Here is a 23,962-nt window from a genome sequence, read left to right on the forward strand (position 1 = left end):
CTCCACTAATAAAGTCCCTTTTGCAGAGCTGTAGCACACCCAGTGATGTGTGATGCCCTGTGATCACTGTACCATGTCCCATGACATGTACATGTGGTGCATGCATGGTCATTGGTACGTTTCCCTCTATTCTGGGAGCTTCTAGGACAGCATGGTGAGCATAAAGAGAACAGACTTGGAGTTAGACAAATCTGGGTTCAAGCCCTACCCTCTCCACTTGGTAGTTGTCACTAGTAAACTTAGGTAAGCTACCCAACCTAACGCGTGGAAGGGAAGCAGCAACGCCTATCTCAAACAATTGTTGTGAGAATTAAATACAGTGAGAGTTCAGAGCCTGGCATAGCTACATAGCCTATGTTTGATAAACACCAGTTTTCTTCCTTTATCCTGTTCCCCATTCAAAGTATTGCCTATGTCTCTGTTCCAAACACTGTGCAGTATGAACTAACAGCAGATCCCATACTTAGGAAGCTCACAGTCTGGCTGGGAAGAGGATGTATATACCAGCAACGAGGTGCCAGTGCTGCTTGACACGTGCTGCTGGCCTCCAGAGATGACAGGACACCCATCTCCATGCCTCTCCCCTCACTGTCTGCCCCTCAGAGAGGGAGTCACAAATCTGACGGATTAAGTTCCAGGACACATTAATTAGGTCAAGTCTGCCGGGTTGCTAGTGGGCAGGGTTCTTCTGCTTGTTCAAAGGTTTTGCAGATGAGCGCGGAACTCTCTTTCCTCTCTCTTAGGTTGGAAGATGATGGCCCACTTTCACCTGAGAAGGCAGTCATTTTATGCTTTTGTTGCCATTTCCACTTCCTTTCTCTTCATTAAGCCTTTCAGAGTGTGGCAAATTTCAGGTTTAAACTTAAGCAGGGAAACACAGACCCTTTAGATCTCTATCCTTTTCCCATGATTCGGCTCCAGGATTGCCAGCGGATCCCAGCTGGCGGCACAGTGAGCAGTTTGCTCATTGCTCCTCTGAAGTGTGTCCTTGTCCTGTGCTTGTAACTCCCTTGGGGTTGTGGGATGGGCAGGCAGTATGCCAGAGGGCAGGGTTGGGCCCTTCTAGGACCCCTGACCATGATACTATCACACCACCACTGAAACCCACCAATACTTCTAACACACGCCTTCAAGAAGATAAAATCAAAATATAGAGAAATTCCCAGAAGGAGAAAATTATTCCCAGGAGGGGGTGTAATGAGGGGTGGGGAGGCAGCTCAGATTGGAAGAGGCAGGCAGGAACCTGGCCTAGGTTGGAGGGACAGGGATATGAATGACCCAGGGGGTTGGTCTACACTAAATGATTGTGACATTTTGTTCAAGAAAGTAGGAATGTGGGCCTTGATATTATACTCCAGGTGGAAGCATGGTATGTCTGTTTTAGCAAATAATTAATAATGTTTTGTTCCACAGTCACCCTTTTTTGACATCCTGGAACATAAAGACTATTTTATTTACTTCTCATAATAAAGTTTAAAGCAACAGGGTTTATTGCTGTTATAGTAGGCCCCAGCTGGGGCCTGAGAAAGTAGTGATAGCACCCTTCCCCCAGTTATTTGACTACCATGTGCAAACTTCTGATCTTTACAAAATCCCTGGATGGTGACTATCAACTCATTTCACAGAATAAGAGTTGGGGCTCAGAGAGGTGAATTGAGCTGCCCAAAGCCTCACAGGTAGTAAGAGGCAGAGCCATGAATGGAACTTCAGATTCGTGGCTCCAGTGCCTAAGTTATAGCCTCTCTGCACAGCTCTGCCTACTTCATTTCAGCCAAAAGACCAGTCCATTTCAGTCACAGTAACTCCTGTGTCCATCTACTGACCTTTTACCCAAGCAGGCAGCAGGTATGTGCTATGGAGTGTCCTGGTAGCAGTCGCAGACCTGCCCCAGGGTGGGTGCCTTCTCTTTGTGCCCCTGGGACCTATAGGACCCAGTGGAGGGTAGAGAGCTCACAGGCATTGGGATAATAAGCCTCACTCTGGTTTCATGGCCGCTTGTCCTCCCACTGTGTGGATCCTAGAGAGAAGGATGCTGATTCATTCCACATCTTTCTGCTGCCTAGTCAAAGGAGGGAAACTCCTCTCAAGCTTCTGTGTCTCCATTCTCTCACCTGTGACGGTGGAGAGTAACATCTGCTCAACTTCTCTCAAGCTTATCATAAACATCAAATATGATTGTGAATGTAAAAACAATTTCTGGAGTTAAAGTACTGTGTATTCTCATGGTTTGTATCAAAGGTAACTGGGGGAGGCATTACTTCTTAATATTAGAACAGAAGCATTTCTGAGGGACCCACAGAAGAATCATACACATCTTGTTGCCTAGATATAAGCGTGACTCTGAAATATCCTTTACTAGGGCCCAGTGGAAAAGTCCATCTTGAATAGCATTCAGCTTAAGTAACAGGAAAATTCCGATGGAAACTGACTCTGGATAAGCTAAAAAATTAAAATCCCTAGAGTTGTTAGCAGTGACTCAGGATTCCTTCTGAAAGGGAGGAAAAACTCTTGACCACTGACCCCCCATGACACCTCTTGCAGAGTAAGGGGGCCTTTGAAAACCACTGCAATCCACCATCCCCTGTGGGAAGCTCCTTTCCTAAGAGTTCCAGGTGCCTCCCTCAGGCTTCCAGCTGGAATGCCCTCTTGCCCCCTCAGACAAAGCTATCGGAAATAAGTAGCCAGTGTAGGAACCTTGTAGGCAGAATCACCACCTGCAATCTTCAGTGGGCCTGTGATGATCTCAACTGATAGGCCAACTCAGTGAGTGTGAGGAGAGGAAATAGGTTGTATAATTTGGGTGCCTGCCCAGACCTTTATTGCTATTTCCTTACTGGCCATCTTTGCTGCCAAGATAGTAGTTGCTTCTTCCTGACATGTAATAGCAGAATATTTCACTTTTCTTGTTGTTGTTTTTTACTCAGAGTATTAAACTCTTCTAACACCCCCTCCTCCACTGCTACCCACTGCTCCAAATAAGGGTGAGTGGAGGAGAAATCTTGGTCTTATCAAATGATTATCAATGAAAAGAGACCCTCTTCCCTTTATACAATATGCTGATTGGGAAATTGTATCATATTTTTACATGTAAGCATATTTTTATGGTAAATTTAACCATTTGAAATGTACTTATAAACGAGACTGTACAAGGAATATAAAAACTTCCTTTGTAATATAAAGCCACGCTATGTATAAACATATATTTAACATATACATGTTAGTTTCTCTTAGGGTACATACCTTTATTTATGGGTAAGGCATAGGGTTGAAATCCTATAGAAAGTTGTCAACTCTCAATGAAGGAAATGATAGCAAAGATCAATAAAACTGAAAGCTGGTTCTTTGAGAAGATAAACAAAATTCATAAACCATTAGCCAGACTCCAGGAAAAAAAGGGAGAAGATGCAAATCAACAGAATTAGAAATGAAAAAGAAGTAACAACTGACACCGCAGAAATACAAAGGATCATGAGAGATGACTACAAGCAACTATATGCCAATAAATTGGACAACCTGGAAGAAATGGGTAAATTCTTAGAAAAGTACAATCTTCCAAGATTGAACCAGGAAGAAATAGAAAATATGACCAGACCAATCACAATCACTGAAACTGAAACTGTGATTAAAAATCCTCCAACAAACAAAAGTCCAGGGCCACATGTCTTCACAGGTGAATTCTATCAAACATTTAGAGAAGAGCTAACACCTACCCTTCTCAAACTCTTCCAAAATATAGTAGAAGGAGGAACACTCCCAAACACATTCTACGAGGCCACCATCACCCTGACACCAAAACCAGGCAAAGATGTCACAAAAGAAGAAAATTACGGGCCAATGTCATTGATGAACATAGATACAAAAATCCTCAACAAAATACTAGCAAACAGAATCCAGTAGCACATTAAAAAGATCATACACCATGATCAAGTGGGGTTTATCCCTGGAATGCAAGGACTCTTCAATATATGCAAATCAATCGATGTGATACATCATATTAACAAACTGAAGGATAAAAACCATATGATCATTTCAATAGATGCAGAAAAAGCTTTTGACAAAATTCAACATCCATTTATGATAAAAACTCTCTAGAAGATGGGCATAGAAGGAAATTACCTCAACATAATAAAAGCCATATATGGCAAACCAAGAGCCAACATCATTCTCAGTGGTGAAAAACTGAAAGAATTCCTTCTAAGAACAGGAATAAGACAAGGGTGCCCACTCTCACACTGTTATTTAACATAGTTTTGGAAGTGTTAGCCACAGCAATCAGAGAAGAAAAAGAAATAAAAGGAATACAAATTGGAAAAGAAGTAAAATTGTCACTCTTTGCAGATGACATGATATTATACATAGAAAACCCTAAAGATTTGACCAGAAAACTGCTAGTGCTAATCGATGAATTTAGTAAAGTAGCAGGATACAAAATTAATGCACAGAAATCTCTTGCATTCCTATACGCTAACAATGAAAGATCAGAAAGAGAAATTAAGGAAACACTCCCATTTACCATTGCAACAAAAAGAATAAAATACCTAGAAATAAACCTACCTAAGGAGGCAAAAGACCTGTATGCAGAAAACTATAAGACACTGATGAAAGAAATCAAAGACAATTGCAAACAGATGGAGAGACAGACCATGTTCTTGGATTGGAAGAATCAACGCTGTGAAAATGACTATCCTACCAAAGCAATCTACAGATTCAATGCAATCCCTATAAAATTACCAATGGCATTTTTTTCACAGAACTAGAACAAGAAATTTTACAATTTGTATGGAAACACAAAAGACCCTGAATAGACAAAGCAATCTTGAGAAGGAAAGACAGAGCTGGAGGAATCAGGCTCCCTGACTTCAAACTATAGTACAAGGCTACAGTGATCAAAACAGTATGGTACTGGCACAAAAATAGAAATATAAATCAATGGAACACAATAGAGAGCCCAGAGATAAACTCACCCACATACGGGCACCTTATCTTTGACAAAGGAGGCAAGAATATACAATGGAAAAAAGACAGCCTCTTCAATAAGTGGTGCTGGGAAAATTGGACAGCAACATGTAAAAGAATGAAATTAGAACACTTTCTAACACCATACACAAAAAGAAACTCAAAATGGCTTAAAGACCTAAATGCAAGGCCAGATACTATAAAACTCTTAGAGGAAAACATAGGCAGAACACTCTATAACACACATCAAAGCAAGATCCTTTTTGACCCACCTCCTAGAATCATGGAAACAAAACCAAGAAAAAACACATGGGACCTAATGAAACTTAAAAGCTTTTGCACAGAAGAAGAAACCATAAATAAGACTAGAAGACAACCCTCAGAATGGGAGAAAATATTTGCCAATGAAGCAACGGACAAAGGATTAATCTCCAAAATATACAAGCAGCTCATGCAGCTGAATACCAAAAAAGCAAATAACCCAATCCACAAATGGGCAGAAGACCTAAACAGACATTTCTCCAAACAAGACATGCAGCTGGCTAACAAACACATGAAAAGATGCTCACCATCACTAATCATTAGAGAAGTGCAAGTCAAAGACACAATGAGGTATCACCTCACTCTGGTCAGACTGGCCATCATCAAAAAAACTAGAAACAATAAATGCTGGAGAGGGTGTGGAGAAAAGGGAACTCTACTGCACTGTTGACGGGAATGCAAATTGATACAGCCACTATGGAAAACAGTATGGAGGTTCCTTAAAAAAACTAAAAATAGAACTACCATAGGACCCAACAATCCCACTTTTGGGCATATACCCAGAGAAAACCATAATCCAAAAAGAAACATGTACCACAGTGTTCACTGCAGCACTATTTACAATAGCCAGGACATGAAAGCAACCTAAATGCCCATCAACAGATGAATGGATAAAGAAGATGTGGCACATATATACAATGGAATATTTGCAGCCATAAAAAGGAATGAAATTGAGTTATTTTTAATGAAGTGGATGGACCTAGAGTCTGTCATACAGAGCGAAGTAAGCCAGAAAGAGAAAAACAAATACCATATGCTAACTCATATATATGGAATCTAAAAAAATGGTACTGATGAACCCAGTGACAGAGCAAGAATAAAGATGCAGATGTAGAGAATGGACTTGAGCACATGGGGTGGGGGTGGGGCATGAAGGGGAAGCTGGCACAGTGAGAAAGTAACATTGACATATGTACACTACCAAATGTAGAATAGATACCTAGTGGGAAGCTGCTGCATAACACAGGGAGATCAACTCGATGATGGGTGAGGACCTAGAGGGGTGGGATAAGGAGGCCAGTGGGAGGGAGGCTCAAGAGGGACGGGATATATGTATAAATGCAGCTGATTCACTTTGTTGTACAGCAAAAACTGGCACAACAGTGTAAAGCAATTATACTCCAATAAAGAGCTAAAAAATAATTAAATAAATAAAAACCAGATCTAGACCTGGGGGGAGTTCTTTTTAGGCCCATAAACCCATCAGACTCATACCAAGTTTGGGGTGAATACCAAGAAAAAGCTAAGTTGAAGTGGTAAACTCAGCTCTCAGCATCTTAACCTCATTGTCTTTCTCTGAATTTGTACTGCATTTAAAGCCTGACTCTTGACACTGAACATCAGTACACACACTGTCATACCTTCTACTCCTCTTAGGCCTGTTGCTCTTACAGCCCAATCAGTCCTTAAGCTTTGTCAGGCTGAGATTGAGGCTTTTCTCCTTGTGGCCTGTCTCATGGTGCCACACAATGCTGTGTCCAACAAAATTTATTTTTTATTCTGTTGCAAAGACGTTTAATCCATTGGCTTTCAAATTTGTTGACCATAAGTATAGAAAGAAATATACTTTCCATTGTAAACCAATAAACACATACATATACATGCATACAATAAACCAAAGTTTCATAAAACAGTAATTATCCTTACATACAGGAAGGACTCTGATATTTTCTATTCTGTTCCATTCCATGCCATTTTATCCTGCTTAGAAATACTGGATGTGACCTTTAAAATAGATTTTATGACAAACTAATGGGTCACAGCTGTCAACGTGAAAACACTACCTAGTGTATGTTAGGAAGGGTTTATACCATATCAAAGCCACCCCCTGGTAGCTGCTCCCTGCCCCCCACACAGCCCATGCTCCCAGTTGAGCTTAGGCCACCCTCAGTTCCTCCAGGGACACCGCCCAAATGCCTGGCAAAGTCCCCTCAATAATACCCTATCCCCGACAAACACACAAATTTCAAACAAGGTGTGACTGTGGAGGAAGCCAGCTTCCTTTTATATCTACATTTCTTTTTCCCTTTACACCACCACATCACCACAGGTGATGCTAAAGGGAAACTATGCTTCTGGTTTGGGGAGACCTCAAAGGAATTAAAATGTTCAATTGGAAAAGTTGACCGTAAGGTGCATTGCCTGTCCCCTTAATCCAAAGGAAAGCACTAGAATAAGTTTAGCTCTTCACATAGGGTCTCCTTATGGACAGGCCCCATTCTAGCTGTCCTCCCCTGTTCACCAGTTCCCTAGCTTCACAGTATTTCTGTGCTGTGGCCCTCCATCCCTTGGGGTTTCCAAGGAGCATGTCTAAATGCCACCTCCCTCACCCCCATGGTCTCTGTGACACACTGTTCACTTTTCAGTTCTGGAAGGAGTTAGCCTGACCTGCACACACAAGAGCTTTTTAAAAATACCTCTTCCCAGAGCCTCATCCCCAGGAATTCCCACTTAAGTAGCCTGAAGTGGGATGTGGGTGTTGGCGTTTTTGAGAGCTCTCAGGTGTTTCTGATGAGCAACCAGGGCCAAGCAACACTGGGATTGGCTGGCACTGCAGGGGGAGTTCAGAAACAAAGTGGAGGGGTCTCAGCCTCCAGGCTCAGTTCTCCTCAAGATGTTCTAACCTCCCTGAGGTGCACAAGGAGAATTCCTCTTGATCACACAGGTGGGAATCAGACACACTGAGACGTCTCCCAGACAAATCGTTAATTATTAGAGTCAGTGCCGTTTACGTACACGTTAAGAAATGAAGCTCTTACACGCAACATAATCTGCACAGACCCCTTCCCTTCATTATTAGAAAGAATTTTGTCAGCCTCCCTCCTCCCTCCACCCTCCTCTTCAATCTCTATCTTCCGGGCTGTGAACTTAGATCTTCCTGTGTAAAATGGGCTCCAAATACAAGCTCTCTAACTGCCACAGCTTTGAAACATTTTTCTCTGTGCCTTAGGCCGATAGTTCTTAAACTTTAACATGCACAGGACTCACCTAAGGATTCTTGTTAAGATGCAGTTTCTGATTCAGTAGGTCTGAGGAGGGGTCCCAGGTTCCGCATTCCTAACCAGCTCCCACATGTTGCTGATGCTGCTGTTCCACTCTAAGTATAGGTCTTATAGTAGATCAGCTTCTGGCCAGGGGTCCCCTACATGATGGCTATAAGCAGATGAGAAGCCATGTGGGAGTTCGATGATCCCATGAAATCAATGCAGAGACCTAGGGTTAGTGGAGAGGTGTAGAGAAACTTCATTCAGTGAACCAACCTCCAAGATCAGGGTCCTCTCAGTATCTTCAGCTTGTGGGAGGGCATGGGGCTTGCATGGTTCTTGCTCTAGCTTAGAACTTCCCTCCTTGGCTCCCCTTTGTTGATTGACTTTGATGCTTGTTCTGACAACATCAAAAGCAACATGGTTTAGGTGCCAGTATCTTTAGAATTAGAAAATTTAATAAGCCTAGGGAACAATCACCAGTGAAAAAAAAAAAGCTACTTATTTATAGTAACACCATAATGGCTAATTTACTTAAATATATAAATCCAGAAATACCAGTAAGTCAAAGTAAACAAAGAACTTCTAAGTGGAAAAATGTATACTGCCTCTTCTTCGTGAAGTATAAAGATTTGCTTTGACATGTTCAGCTTCTTCTTGAATTTTTTTTAACTGTAAATGCCCTGGCTGAGATACTGCCCTATTGCTTTCCTAGTTGATAGTTTGCTAACATTGCAGTGTCTTGAATCCATCTGATGTTTGATAGTCAGTTAGTCAGACTCCTCTTCCCAGAATGGCCTGAACAAACCCTTTCTTTGGAACAAAGCCCCTTCATTCTACTGGTTCGTTCACTGGAGCTTGTCTTGGCCAGAGACATCTACCCAAAGCTTCTTTTTATTGGAGAGATCTGTATCGTTGCCACTTGAGTTTAGCTCTTTCTGGTTAACTTCTCAAAGGGGTAATTTATTGGAACCACAAGTAATATTAGGATTGTAAAGAGAACGACCGTTTCCCTTAAAAAAATCAAATTCAGTCTTCTGAGTTTGGAAGGGAAGGGAAATTTGCCTTTGGAAAAGGACTGCTCTATTTCCCAGCCCTAATTCTTCTCTGCTCTTTTTTTTCCTCTCTTGCCAAGTGCCACTTCCTCCTTCTGGAAGCTATCATTAACTGCCCTTGACCACCCACCCCTTCCCTGCAGGCCTTAGATGCTAGGTGCTCCCTCTTAACATTATTGCCACGTGTGTAACCACAGGTGTATCTACAGTTGGCTCAGAGGCACAGGGAAGAAGATGGGAATATTTAAACCAGCCTAAAAGACCAAGACGTGAATGTCAAATTGGACGGCCCTTTTAATGTCAGATCACAAGGTCCTGATCCCAAAGATTCTGCTCTGGTGCATCTGGGATGATTCTGATCTGGTCTGTGGACTACACTTTGAGAAATACTAGCTAAAAGATAAAAAATAAAAATAAAGAAGAAAGAAATAAACTGAGAGAACAGCATATAGGTACATAGGGTCTGTTTGTAAGTTTATGATCTGAAGCTCCAAGAGCCATCATGACCTGTGTCCAGTCTGGCCCTCTGCTCTCCTGTCATTCTAGAACCCGAGGGGGCAATCCAGAACAGAGGGGGGTCCCTGCTACTTCCTATCAAGGTTAGTCATCCAAATTCTGAGGCCTGGCCTCTTTCTTTGATGATTGATAATAAAACCCTCTATTTTTTCAGAGGGCCTCACCCTCCACCAGAAGGGTAGCTCATTATGCCACTGAGTCAAAAGGGCAACCGCATCTGAACCCAACACAACATCCCTAATATCTACTCAAGAAGGAAACAGAAACATAGTGTCAATCAGCGGAGAGTGAGAGTGCCATGGGTCATTAAAGAACAAGGTTTAAAAGCTCCTGAATATTAAACAGAAAGATCTATTTGGTCTGAATTTTTACTTCTCCCACCCAATATTTCTGGTCATCTTCAAACATTCTCCATCCTCTCTGATGAAAATCTTCCTCTTGAGCACCCACTAGCATATGCATGGCACCCTGGGAGGATGGCCCCTTCCTGCCAGAGCTTACATTCTGAACAGGCTGAACAAATTAAAATCAAGTTGTTCCTAGGCATTCTCCCCCATAATAAACGATAAGCTGTCTAAAATCTTTTCTGGAATGAGAAGTATAAACAAGTAAATAGCATGAGTTGTTGTATCCATTTGTACTTTAATTGCATGCTGTGTTCAGCAAGCAGTGGATCAGATTCAGGAGGCTTTGTAATTCTCCTTTTCCTAGTGATGAAGAGAAAAACAAATCACTACATTAATTATGTTTGTTTGGGGGCTAAAGAAATGGATTGATGTTTTAGAAATAAATGTACCAGTTTTAAACTTACTTTTTAATTTGGTTACTTTTTTGGTCCTTAACTCTCTAACTTTATCATACAATTGAAAAGAAAGAAATACCCTATTTGTTCAAGTGTGATCTTAGCACAAGGAAAAACTAAAGTTCACTGGAATGGTTTTAGCCATTAAGTTGCTGGATAGTGGGGACAGATGGAAGAACAGGGTGGCAGCTGGGACTGTAGTGGTTGGGGTATTTGGGGAGGACTCGAGGCAGGAATTCTTTTTCAGCCGATTTGAAAGTTCTGTGTTATAATAGCCTTGACCAACCCTAATTTGAGCTAGAAGCAGAGAGAAGAATAATGATCAATTCCAGCCTCTGTGTGAAAGGAGTAAAGGAAAAAGGGAAAAGAAGAAAAGAGAAAGGGAAATCAGTCAATGAGGATGTCTCATGCTCTGCTGCTGAACAGCATCTCACCATAGAGCTAACTGAATTAAAACAAATCCAGTTTTGCTAAGCCTAATTTTTGGAGCCATCTCATTGTTCTGAAGGAACAAGAGCAAGCTTGAATTAAATGAACATTAAGCATTTACACTACCTGAAATAACAGCAAGGTATTTGTGTCTGTCATGGTCTGATACATAAATTTTCCATGTTCGTATAGTTAATGATATGGTCTGGAGTAGTTATTAGCAAAAAGCTCTTATAGGCACCTGAAAGGAAATAAAGCAGATCAACTACAGTTCAAGCTCTACATTTCATTATTTTTGAACTGGTAGAAGGTAAGCCCAGAGGAAATCATGTAACTTGTCCTATATGAAGTGCTGATGTACATGTGGTCCATGACACATTATGGTCACATTAAAGTCCATTGAAAAATAAATTAACAGGAACAACATCTCTCCAAGCAAATAAGGAATAGCCACACTTCACTAAGGAGTGTGGTACCTGGTGAAAAAAGGCTCAGAATTTGCAGTTGACCATGATTTCAGTTCAAAACATGACTTTGCCAATAAAATGCTATATAATAAGCAGAAATCTTACTAAGTATCAGTTTTCTCTTCTAAAAAACAGGTATCGTAAGCCTCGGGATTTGTGTGAGGGTTAAATGAAGTAACATATGTAAATTATCTTATAATAAGTGATTGTCCAATGCTAGCTATGATAATCATCAAAAATTAAGTAGTCAAATATGAAGGACTCTACAAAAAATGAAGTTGTTTAACATTATGAAAACATGTTGGGTTTTTTTTTAGGTTACAGCCCTTACAGTAATTCAGCAGATGAATTTTCAGCAGATATGTTCAGGCATCTTGCCCACCTGATTCTGTTCTTGTCAGCATGCCACTGTCTTAAAACTTGTGAATAGAATGATCAGAGTGCTAGAATAAACCCAGCTCTCCTACTGAGACATTTTAAAGAGAGAGTAAGGGAGAGAAGAAGAATCTAAATGATATTATTTTCTTTAGAGTCTCTGTGACATAAATATGTAAAGATGAAAAATTATCCTCAAATAGGAAACATGTATTTATTAATGTTTTATCCATAATGTTAAAAGAAAGTAACACAAAATAAGTTAAAAAACAAAAACAAAAACAAAGAAAAAGTAAAAGAAGTTTACCCTCAAGTACCAGGTGAAAAGTGATCCAAAATTTGGAATGTGACAAAGGAAACTTTAGAGTCAAGAAAAACAGGGCACCCAGGGCTGAAATAATCCCAGGAGAAATGAGGCCACTGGTCACATCTAACTCAACTGAAAATGCAGTTTTCAGCCTGTAGGAATCAGCCCTGACAGGTGAGTTGGGGCACTGGCACTTGCTGTTGGAGGAAAAGGTCATCTTTCTGGGCCTGACCCCTCTGCAGACTCCTTAAGACCCTGAGAAGACACCTCTGTTTTTCATGGATTTGTCATCAATAATAGCCTGATTCACTGGAAGGAGCTAGAGAATCAGTAGACTTGGGCTTGTTTGATTTCACATCATAAGAAACTCATCCACCAGTTAGCACATTATGTACAGGAATGCACCCAGTATAGTATTTTATTGCCTCTGTGAGGAGATTAGTCAAAACAGCACTTAAAGAACCTGAAAACTTCCAGCCTTCAAATTCTTTCACAGACTCACATAACAACTAATTGAGAGAGCTTTCCCATCATTTCTGAATGGTATTTTTCTTCCAAACATTATTTTTTAGCTCTTACAGTTGTGACCTTTAAATTTTTTCAAGATTCACATCTTTGTATACTTTAAACTAACTTGGTGTTTCTGTGAGATTTCCACTGGAATTTCTCAAAATATGTGCAGTGTAAATCTGACGGGGCGGAGTCAATGAAATCAGCAATAGAGGGAGGGATCAATTAGGAGGATTCTGATCCATTCTGCATTCATTTTTATTCAGGAAATCTATCTACCAAGGTCCAGACATTGTTCTAGACACTGGGGAGACAAAAAGAACAAGGACACACAGTCCCCCATCTTCAAGTCACAAGAAACAAAAACAAACACATTAATAAAGGAATATGGGGGTAGTAGGAGCTATAAAAGAAAACAGACAAGCCAGGAGTTGAGATATAAAGCATGATGGAAGACTTATTTTGGTTAGAGCGATCACGGTGGGCTCTTTGAAGCGTGACATTTAGACTGAAGCCTAAAAATGAGAAGACAGCCGAGAGTGGGTGGAAGAGCATCCTGAGAGTGGGAACAGCATATGCAAAGGCCATATGCTTGGGAGAATGGCTTGGTGGGGTGCAGGAGAAGAAGCAGACCAGACAAAGAACTATGTAGCAGTCCAGGCAAGTGATACTAGTGATCAGATTAGGGTGGTCGCAGCAGAGATTCAGGGCAGAGATTAGAGTTGGAGACGGAACTGACATTTCTTGCTGGTGAACTGGGCATGAGAGACTGAGAAACAGGACTTCTCCCTGCTTTCTAGTCTGAGTCATTGGGAGGATGGTGGTGTTATTAACTGAGCTGAGGAACAGGTTTGGGGAAAAAAGTTGAGTTCCATTTTGGACATGCGAGGTTTGAGGTATCTGCCTGACACATGCAGCTATAAGACAGACAGTTATGTGTTTGTGTCTGAACTCAGAAGAGTGCTCTGATCTGAAGAAATAACTTTGGGGTCATCAGCATAAATTCAGTATTGCTATTGAATCCCTGGGCATTGATGTGATTCCCTTCAAGGCATGCACCTAGGATGGGGTCTCCTCTGCGTGAAGGGAGAGAGCTTCCTTTCATGGTACTCGTTGATGAGTCTCTTCATTTTCAAAACCTCAGCTTAAAAATTAGTATTTGTGGAGAGTCTTTCCATTCTCCTGGACCCTCCAAAATTCTTTTCTGGACCAAGTCAGGCCTCTGACTCATGTCAGATGGAAAAAACTGAGGCACAGGGAGGTTAAATAACTTGTGCTTGTTTTTGCAGCTCCTGAACTCTGAAACACTTCATTTTATCGCATTGACTAACAGAAACTGTAGTCAGTTCTAGAGGCACTGTCTTATTTATCTTTGTGAGGTTATTTGGCGGCAAGTAGAAAAAAAGCACAAGGAGAAATTTTGAAGCAGTACATTCCTGTCATGTTCCAGCCAGTGGTGGGACAGGAACAGAAACCACCCATCCTATCTCTAGCCCAGCACCATATTGGACAACCAACCCACTAATATTCCCATTAAAATTGCACAGGAAGTCAGATTTCCCTGTTTAAACACCTCTTTGTTTCACAAGTACCTTCTAATGAAGAAAAGATAATCAGCAGCGTTGAAGCAATTGTTGGTGACCTTCACCCCACTGCCTCAAATTCTCCAACTTCTTGCCTTTTTTTTTTCTTTAATTTTCATTTCCTATTGAGTTCTTCTCTCTTCTCTATAATTTCTTTGTTTCCCTGTTATTTCTAATATACACTTAGTCCTATTGCTGTTGGCTAAAACAATTTCTGAATTTTCTTCTTAGCATAAGACAGGGAGAATTTGGAATTATGTTCATCTTTTTTCAAACTATTTTTGAAATGGTGAGCTAAATGTTCTGTTCTACATGTATCAACATTTGTGTGCTTATCTTATTATTTTTATATTATTCTTATCTGTGTCTTCTGTCATTTTATTTTCAAAACACTTTGTGGACAGTAATCATATCAAGATAATTAAACTTTGCCTCAGTGCTGAGCACAGGAGTGCAAGTGGATTTTTTTGTTTGTTCTTTGTTTTAAATAAATTAGATAAGCAGATTGATCAAACATTAAAGGAGGTGATTTTCTTCATGAGGAAAAATTATTCTCAGGACAGGAGTGTTCTTAACAGCTGTAGATTTTTGTTTATAGAGCATTTTACTTGACAGAGAGGTCAAATGGGGAAACCAGAATTCTAAGTTGCTTCATAGCCATTGTCCCCTGAAGATGAGCAAAAGGTGAAAAGAAAGCATTTCAGAAGCTAAAACACAAGTCCACAAAGATACATATTTTGATTCCCCCAAATTTCCAGGAAAGCATTGTGTATGTAGTGCCAGAGACCCTGCATCACAAGTTCAACTTCAGTATTCAATAAGATCTGGTTGACTTAGAGAATTCTAAGTACTTGCCACGTCCCTGGCACCAGGCTAGGTTCAGGGGGAGGTGTTGCCGGGTGCAGCCTCTGCCCTCACCCAGCTTGGGGGAGCAGGAGAGCAGGGACGTGGCAGCTGGAACACCGTGTGTTAAAGGTCCTTCGAGAGAGATGCACAGAGTGCAAGGAGGCCCTTGGTGAATGAAGAGAATCAAACAGATTTAAAAATGGTGAAGTGGGGGAAAACTTTAAAAAAAAAAATCATCCAGTATGGAAAGGAAATGAAAACCTGAATTAGCCTGGAAACTCTCATAAAAAAAAGTCTGTGAAATTTTTTGAGAAATCTCAGCAGACGCAGCAATGCTTTTGTTATTCTTCTAGTTGGCTACACTGAGCGGATCGTGTGCCGTATGTGTTGGGGAAGGGAAGGAAGAGAGCAAATGGAATCCTACTGAACAGGAGTCAGGGCTAAGCAGACAGCTCTAGGATTACAAAGGAAAGTTCTATGTCCCGGGAGAGTGTGGGCTTCTGAGGAAGAGGCAGCAGAGATGATGGAGTTGGGCAGGAACAGATGCAGGCCCTCTGTCCCCCTCGCTGCGTGGTGTGCTGGGCTTAAGCCACAGTCTTTCAGCATCCCTTTCCCCCATGTTAATTAAACCCCAGTTTATCTCTAATTGAGCGCTTACTATCCTATGGTTCAGTGCCCCCTAGTTTCCTGTTACTTTTTAATCCTCATTTGGAGGTTAACTCCAATACAAACTTCTGGACTCACACAGAGAATTTCTCCCAGCCTGTGTGCAAGTGGAGGGGCCTGGGGTAGTGGGTTATGGCAGAAGCTTTCCTCAATCCATGAACCTTCTCATCTGCCCTCCTGACATGGGGAAGGTGCTGAGATGGGAGCTGTGGGAGACTCCCGGCATTCTTCTCTTCTCTGTAACTGAGCTTAATTTTATGTATTTTGTCCCTCATCCCGGTGGGTGTGTGAAACAATCTCAGGCAATTCAGCGCTCTCCCTGAACTTCCTCTGGGGCTGTGCCTCTGTTGCAGGAGACTCTCATGGTGCCAGAGTTAGTGTCGGCCGGGCTGCCCTTGGTCCCACTCAGCCTTAACTCTCCATCCCCCTAGGTCCCACCAGGGAGGCTCCTCAGGCCTGGACTGCTCTCCAGATCCCAGGGCTCATCCTGCAGCTCCCCTTCTGGCTGCTAGGGGGCAGTGAGGAGACCTGAGAGGCTGGCCAGGCTCATCTGCCCAGGCTTCCCGCCAGCCGTTTCAGCTCAACTCCACGTGAGGTCCAGGGCCTGGGACTGGGGGACATTGCTGCCTCCCCCACACTTCTTCCCCCAGACTCAGCATCCCCCAGTCTATCTAGAGTGTCTGCCTCTCCTGAGATTTCCTCTCCAGGACCCACATCAATGTCTAGTTCTCTTCCTTCTTCTTCAGGGACTGGTGTCCATAGGCTGGGAGGATCATAGATCTTCCTAAGCTGTTACTTGTGCCCCGAGTTCTTTCTTTTCTTCTCTGGGGGTGAACGTCCTCGCTGTGTTGGTGTCACAATCACTCAGAAACAATGAGAATTGTGACTCCAGCTTCTTAAATGGGATGTCTTGGGGGGAGGGGTGGTCAAGGTCGCAAGAAATGTAAGGGAAAAACACCTCAGTGAATATGTCACAGTATCATGTCCAAACATAGTTTACACGGTTAAAAAGAACCTCAGAGTTTACCTACCCCAATTGCTCACCCCGGTTTGGCCCTCTCTACGTATCTAACACTTTAATGTCAGGTACCTCACTAGATGCCGGCATAACCCCTTTAGTGGCTGGCAGTCTCTTCTTTACCAAGGTCTCCCAGTCAGATTCCGCCCTGGGGTTCCACTCAACAGATTTCTTCCCTGTTCCTTGGATGCTCCTGGCTGCCCAGGCTGCAGGTGAGCAGCCTGAAAAGGAACGCGCTCCCCCCGACCCATCCCCCTCAAGAGAAAGGCTTAGGCTGGTCCTGGGCAGGGTGAGGCTGCAGCAGCCCCCAGAAGCCAGCTGACCCCTGCCTGCTGTCAGCCCTGTTCTCTGAAAAGCTTCTCCTCAGGGATTCCCCACCAGTACCTCACCACCACTGGGTGAGATTGGCTACATGGTATCAAGCCTGGCTGTGGACTCCCTTGCACTGATGGTCAGGTTGTGGCCTCTCACCAGGAGCAGTGGACGGTCTAGGACAAGGGGTCTGGTGTTCTGAGCCAACAGGTTTGACAAAAGCTTCTGCAGTGATTTCAGCACGCACCCAAGGGGAGAACTCTGCTAGGAGCAATTGTTAAGCCATTTACCAAATGTAAAATTAATTAGACGTGGAGGTAAAAATCTGTCACAGGCAGTGGGCTGTTAATTCTCAGCTTTCTGTCAGCCTGAGTTTCCATTCTTTCATGGACACCTACCTTTTCCCCTTCCTCTCTCCTTCTCCCTTTCATTTTCTCCTTCTTTTCCTTCTTCCCTTTCTCAAACATTTATTGAGTTTCTGCTATGTGCCAGGCAGTGTGCCAGTGCCAGACATGCAAGGATGAACCAGACCCAGACTCTGGCCTCAAGCAGCTCACAGACAAGTGAATACATTATTATAAGCATTGGAGGTTGTATTAGTTGTTTATTGCCATGTAATGAATTACTCCAAAAAGTAGTGGCTTAAAAACCACACATTATCTTCCAGTTTCTACCTTTGGGGCTTTATTCTAATGGTGGCTTAGCTGGGTCCTCGGGCTCCGGGCCTCCCACCAGCTGAGAGTCAAGGATTGGCCTGGGCAGCAGTCATCTCAAGGCTCAACTGGGGGAAGATCCACTTCCAAACTCACTCACAAGCTCCCACATAGGACAGCTCCTTGCCAGCTGTTGGCTGGAGGCCTCACTCAGTTCCTTGCCATATGGTCCTCTCTGTGGAACAGCTCACAACATAGAGGCTGGCTGCCATCAGAGAGAGCAAGTAAGAGAGCAGGAGAGAGTGAGCAAGAGTAGAAGGAAGCTGGGGTCTTTTTGTAAGCCAGTCTTGAAGGTGGCATCCCATCACTGACCGTATTCTATTTGTTAGAAGCAAGTCACTGAGTCCAGCCCACACTCAAAGAGAGGGGATTACATGAGGGTGTGAATACTGGAGGGAGGGGATTGTTGGGGGATGTCAGACACTGTCTGCCATGAAGGTGTTGCCATATGTCTTTAAAAACATTTAAGCCTCAAATCACCTGGTCCAAACACAGAGCGTTAAAAATGTCAGTTACCCTTTCCTTAAGATGCAATGAGGAAGGCAGGTGAGGAAACTTAAGGAGCATGAGAATAAAGCCCCAAAGGTAGAATAAAGATGTTTCATTATTCCTGTTTCCCAACTTTGCCAAAATTTACATCTCAGTTTCTGTTTCTAATGGAGAATTGAGATAACCTCACCAGTCCTGTTTGACTAAGCATGTTCCTCCCACCCATCCCCCCCAAAAGACCGGTGCCAGTGAGGCAAGTAGAGGATGGTCAACTGAATATTAAATAGTCAGTTCAATAGTTGTCCCTATTTAGTCCCAGAAAAACGAAGTCTCTACAGCTTGTGATGTGTCTACTTTGACTCAATATGTTTTGTATTCAAATTTCCAACCAGCAAAACCTGCTCTCTTAAGAATACTAGCTTACACAAAATACCCAAATGAAAGATTTCCATTCAAGAATCTAGGCTACAAGCCCGGTTATTATTCATTTACAGTATCAGATGAGAGAAAGATTGAAGGCATTCCTAATTGGCTGCCTTGGGATAAGGCATTTGAAATGGAGTCAATTGCTATTTCAGTGTCTGTTAGACCTGATTTATAGGGACTTATGTTTCATTCTAAAAGATTAATAATATATCATACACATGGATCCTGAGGTGCAATTTGTTTAAGATTTTTAAGAGTATATTCACACTTGAGCTATCATTTTTAAAGAAACAAATTCAGATTTGAAAAATCTAAATATCTCATACAGAATGCATGAGACATCACCAAAGAATCTACTGTTTTTAATTTACGTAAGTCGCCAGCATTGAAATGAGACCCATGTCCTTAGGTTCTAACTCAGACTCACAAGCATTAACACAGTGACCCTGGAAAGCTCTCTAAGAAGTGGGTCACAGATGGTGGGACTGAGGTAAAGAGGATGTCCCTGTGCCTGGCTGGGACACACTCATGGTCAGTGCTCCACTTGCCTTCTTGCAAAACAATTAACTCTGTATATGTTGACCTACCATAAAGGTTCTTGTTAATTGAAGTACTACAGCAAATTCATAGTGAAAGGCTGTTTTTTTTCTTTTGAAAAATAAAATAAAATCACATTTACTCTGTAATTCAAAACCTAGAATCTTGTTGCTAATTTTGTCAGGGAGTAAATTTGTCTCCATGATCAAAATTCAGTTTTGGAGCATTCCATATAATGTACAAGTTTTCTGATACCCATCTACAGTCACATTTAGGGAGTTTGATTTTGAATCCTCAGAACGTCAGATATTATGTAATTATTTCATTGTTCTAAACTGTTTGGAATTTCACACTACAGAAAATGACCCCAAATTAGAAGTCACTGAGGAAGAAAAATGTGGAAACCTGTCTTAAACCTCACTTACAGAGGGGGCAAATGTGATCATGAAAACTTTTCATTCTGCAAAACCAGTTTCCCAAGAGACACACCAGATAAGGCTAAGGTGGTTACCACAAAAAATAATAGAAATTCTGCCTTCATTTTTTAAATATGATATTTACTTCCAGAACTCATTTAAGGTTATTTATATTATTTCCTTGACAACAGCAGGGATCACCTGTCCAAGTTGCTGATGGTACAGGAGAGTCACAGAGGGGCTGGGTGACATTGCAATTAAACACTAATTAAACCCAAGTTTCTGATCTTCACTCACTGCCTTTTATAAACCCAGGAAGCTCCTATTTTTCAAATTTAGAAAGTAAGCAACTCTCCAAGCTCCTTTTCCCTGAGGTTTCCATGCAAATAACACAACAAAAAGCAGCATAAGTTAAATCTGTAATTAACTTGGGGATTTATAGTCACTGACCCCATAAAATACACATTGGGGTTTTAAATAAATTCCCTTACTAGCTGCACAAATTTCTTCAGAAATGTCTTTTACTATTGTAAAAAAAGAAGGTCTCAAAGAGCAACATTTGTCTGGATTTTCCAGCAGTGATGAAATCCCACAGAGACAGGACCATGTCAGAGGAGAGGTTTTGTGGTGTCAGAAGTAGCTCCCAAGATGATTTTTTTTTGACCTTGTTGGCTCTGTCTTCCCAAGTTACAGCAATAGGGAGTTCCTTGACTGCCCACTCAGTTGGCAGAATGCCCCTGGTTGTGGTGGGTGTGTTATTTGAAATGGTGAAGTGGAAGAAACAAAGTCCCTATGGCCAAAGTCATGAAATATGAATGTTTCAATGAGTGTGTACTTACCACCCCCCACTTTCTTTTTCTCTCTGTATCACACACACACACACACACGCACACGCACACGCACACGCCCTTGTTCTGAAGACTCTTAATTCTGTTAACCAGGCTTGAATAGATACATGCTGTTTCTCAATAAAAATGCTGAAAGTTCTGAATCCTTTGGCTGGTCCGAGAAGAGGCTCATGCTGCAGAGTGGGAGCTTTCAAGTGGAGACATAGGTCAAAAAGAAAGTCATAATATTTGAGCTATAGGGGGAAATGTTAATTATTTTTATGAGCTCCCCAAGAATTCCATTTTTTGCTTCCTGTATAATGGTGTAATGTTTCATAAACCTAATGACTCTGCCTTGTGTGTAGTACGAGATTCTTATTGTTTTTTCTTCTAGGCAATTTCACTTCTTAAAATATCACCAAAGCCTATTTGATGCTCAGAATACTCTTCGATGCTTTTTTTTTCTTTGTGATGAGAACTCTTAGGATTTACTCTCTCAACAACTTTCGTATATGACATACCTCAGTGTTCATTACACTTGTGTTGTACGTTACATCATTAGCACTTATTTATCTTGCAACTGGAAGTTTGTACCTTTTGAGTATCTTCATCCAGTTCCCCCTCCCCCTCTACCCCCCACCCAGCCTCTGACCTCTGGTAACCACAGATCCGAACTCTTTTTCTATGAGTTTGTTTGTTTTGTTTTTTGAGTGCAGTTGACCCACAATACTATGTTAGTTCCTATTACACAACATAAAGATTTGATATTTCTATACATTTCAAAATGATCACAAGTTAAAAGTTACCATCTGTCACCATACAAAGATATTACACAATTATTGACTATATTCCCCACACTGTACATTTCGCTCCTGTGACTCATTTATTTTGCAACTGGAAGTTTGTACCTTTTAGTCTCCCTCATCTATTCTCCCCTGCCCCCACTATTCTCCCCTCTGACAGCCACCTGATTATTCTCTGATCTATGACTGTGTTTCTGTTCTGTTATTTTTATTCCTTGGTTTTGTTTTTTAGATTCCACATATAAGTGAAATTTGTCCTTCTTTGATTTGTTTAATTTGGCTTAATACCCTCTAGGTCCATCTTTGTTGTTGCAAATGGCAAGATTTCATTCTTTTTTTATGGCTAAGTTATACACACACATGCTATATCGTCTTTATCCATTCATCTATTGATGGACACTTAGGTTGCTTCCATATTTTGCCTATTGTAAATAATGCTGCAATGAATATAAGAATACATATATCTTTTCTAATTAGTGTTTTCCATTTTTTTTTTAATCAATGCCTGGAAGTGGAATTAGTGGATCATATAGTTCTATTTTTAATTTTGGGGAGAATCTCCACACTGTTTTCTATAGTGGTTGTACCAGTTTACATTCCTACCAACAGTGCACAAGGGTTCCTTTTTCTCCACATGCTCACCAGCACTTGTTATTTGTTCTCTTTTTGACGATGGCCATCCTTTTGAGATAGGAGATATCTTGTGGTTCTGAGTTGCACTTCCCTGATGATTAGTGATGTTGAGCATATTTTCATGTACCTATTGGCCATTTGTATGTCTTCTTTGGAAAAGTGTCTATTCAGATCCTCTGCTCATTTTTTAATCAGGTTGTTTGGTTTTTTGATGTTGAGTCGTATGAATTCTTTGTATATTTTGGACATTAACTGCTTATCAGTTATATCTTTTGCAAATATCTTCTTTCTTTCAGTAGACAGCCTTTAAATTTTGTGGATAGTTTCCTTCACTGTGCCAAAGCTTTTTAATATGATGTAGCCCCATTTGTTTGTTTTTGCTTTTGTTTCCCTTATCTGAGGAGACAGATCCACAAAAACATTGCTAAGACCAATGTCAAAGAACATACTGCCTACGTTTTCTTCTAGGAATTTTATGGTTTCAGGTCTTTAATCTATTTTGAATTTTTTTTGTGTGCATGGAGTGAGAAATTAGTCCAGTTTCATTCCTTTGCATGTAGCTGTCCAGTTTTCCCAACAGCATTTATTGAATAGGCTGTCTTTTCTCCATTGTATATTCTTGCCTCCTTTGTTTTAGATTAATCGTCTATGTAAGTGTGGGTTTATTTCTGGGCTCTCTATTCTGTTCCATTGACCTATGTGTCTGTTTTGGGGTCAGTACTATCCTGTTTTGGTGACTGTAACTTTGTAGTATAGTTTGAAATCAGGGATATTTATGACTTCAGCTTGTTCTTTTTTCTCAAGATTGCTTGGGCTATTTTGGGTCTTTTGTGTTTCCATACAAATTTTAGAATTATTTGTTCTAGTTCTGTGAAAAATGCCGTTGGCATTTTGATAGGGATTGGAAAATTAAGTAATATTAAAAATTCAGTTTCTCAGTTGCTTTAGCTACATTTCAAGTGAACAATAGCCACATGTGGATAGTAGCTACCCCATGAACACCGGTTTAGAACAATGAATCTTTCATCCTTTGAGCTACCATGAATCTCCCAGTGAATGGATTTATTTTAAAGGATTAGAACTTTTGGCAAAATGAGGCTTAAGAATTTTTCCTGATTATTCCATATCATCCCTTCACTTAAATCAAACCAACACCAATGATAAATAAAAACCTCAAACCGAAAGTCATGACATAATTTTGGTTGGTCATTTCTGTCTCTCTATCAGCCAACAGCTGTCCAGAGTCAGATAAGCTCCATTCCTATGAGGTCTGCATGTTAGGGGAGGGAAGAAGATAGGGAGAGAGGGAACTGTGCTCTGGGCCCTGCACAGGATAGCAGAAAGGCCAGAGGAGGAGCCCAGTGGAAGCCAAGGCTCTGCTCACTTCACTGTGTTCTCACCTCCTGCTGTCCCTGTCCGTTTTCCTTCTTCATGTTGCCTCTCTGTCACTGCAAACCAGCTTACAACAACTTGGATCTCTGAAATTTCCTTGGGAGTCCCTTGGGAAGGGCTAGAAGTTTTCACACAAATTAGAAACCACTGCATATACCAGTGGAAATGATTACAATTGGTTATCCTCTATTTTTTTCCCCAAGTTTTTTGGAAGAAAGAGTCTAAGCCAGCCTTTGGGTCAGAATTGCACTCCCCCTCTTCCCACCTGTGTCATGTCCCATGAGAAAGATGGCTCAGTTTCCCCATCAGTGAAACATGGTTTCAAAGAGAATAAGTTGAGTCAGTATTTAAAACACTTCTCAGGAGATCAGATGGATGAAAAGTACTCAAGAAACAGTAGAGCTTATTATTATTGTTTTAGACTATGGATGCTTACAAAGTTTATCAACAAAGAACTATATAACCACTATGCACAAAATATGAGTATTTTAAGGGTAAAACATCCTACAGTACTACAAAGAGAAAATGCCTTGTATGATATGGCAACAAAACAAAGCAAAACAAATCTTGGGCTTATTT

General features: G+C 41.3%; 1 protein-coding gene and 1 long non-coding RNA gene across 2 annotated transcripts in view; one reads left to right on the forward strand and one right to left on the reverse strand.

The window, feature by feature from the left end:
- KCNAB1 (potassium voltage-gated channel subfamily A regulatory beta subunit 1) overlaps positions 1 to 23,962 on the forward strand; it is a 254,952-nt gene that overhangs the window by 62,431 nt on the left and 168,559 nt on the right. The window lies entirely within an intron of this gene.
- Positions 1 to 23,962, reverse strand: part of LOC130855786 (uncharacterized) — a 46,378-nt gene that overhangs the window by 8,907 nt on the left and 13,509 nt on the right. The window contains exon 2 of the long non-coding RNA XR_009054374.1: positions 8,266 to 8,490. This is a non-coding gene — a long non-coding RNA (uncharacterized LOC130855786). The remainder of the gene's footprint in view (positions 1 to 8,265; positions 8,491 to 23,962) is intronic.

This window comes from Hippopotamus amphibius, chromosome 6, assembly GCF_030028045.1.
Source record: "Hippopotamus amphibius kiboko isolate mHipAmp2 chromosome 6, mHipAmp2.hap2, whole genome shotgun sequence".
In the NCBI taxonomy this organism is placed as follows: Eukaryota; Metazoa; Chordata; class Mammalia; order Artiodactyla; family Hippopotamidae; genus Hippopotamus; species Hippopotamus amphibius.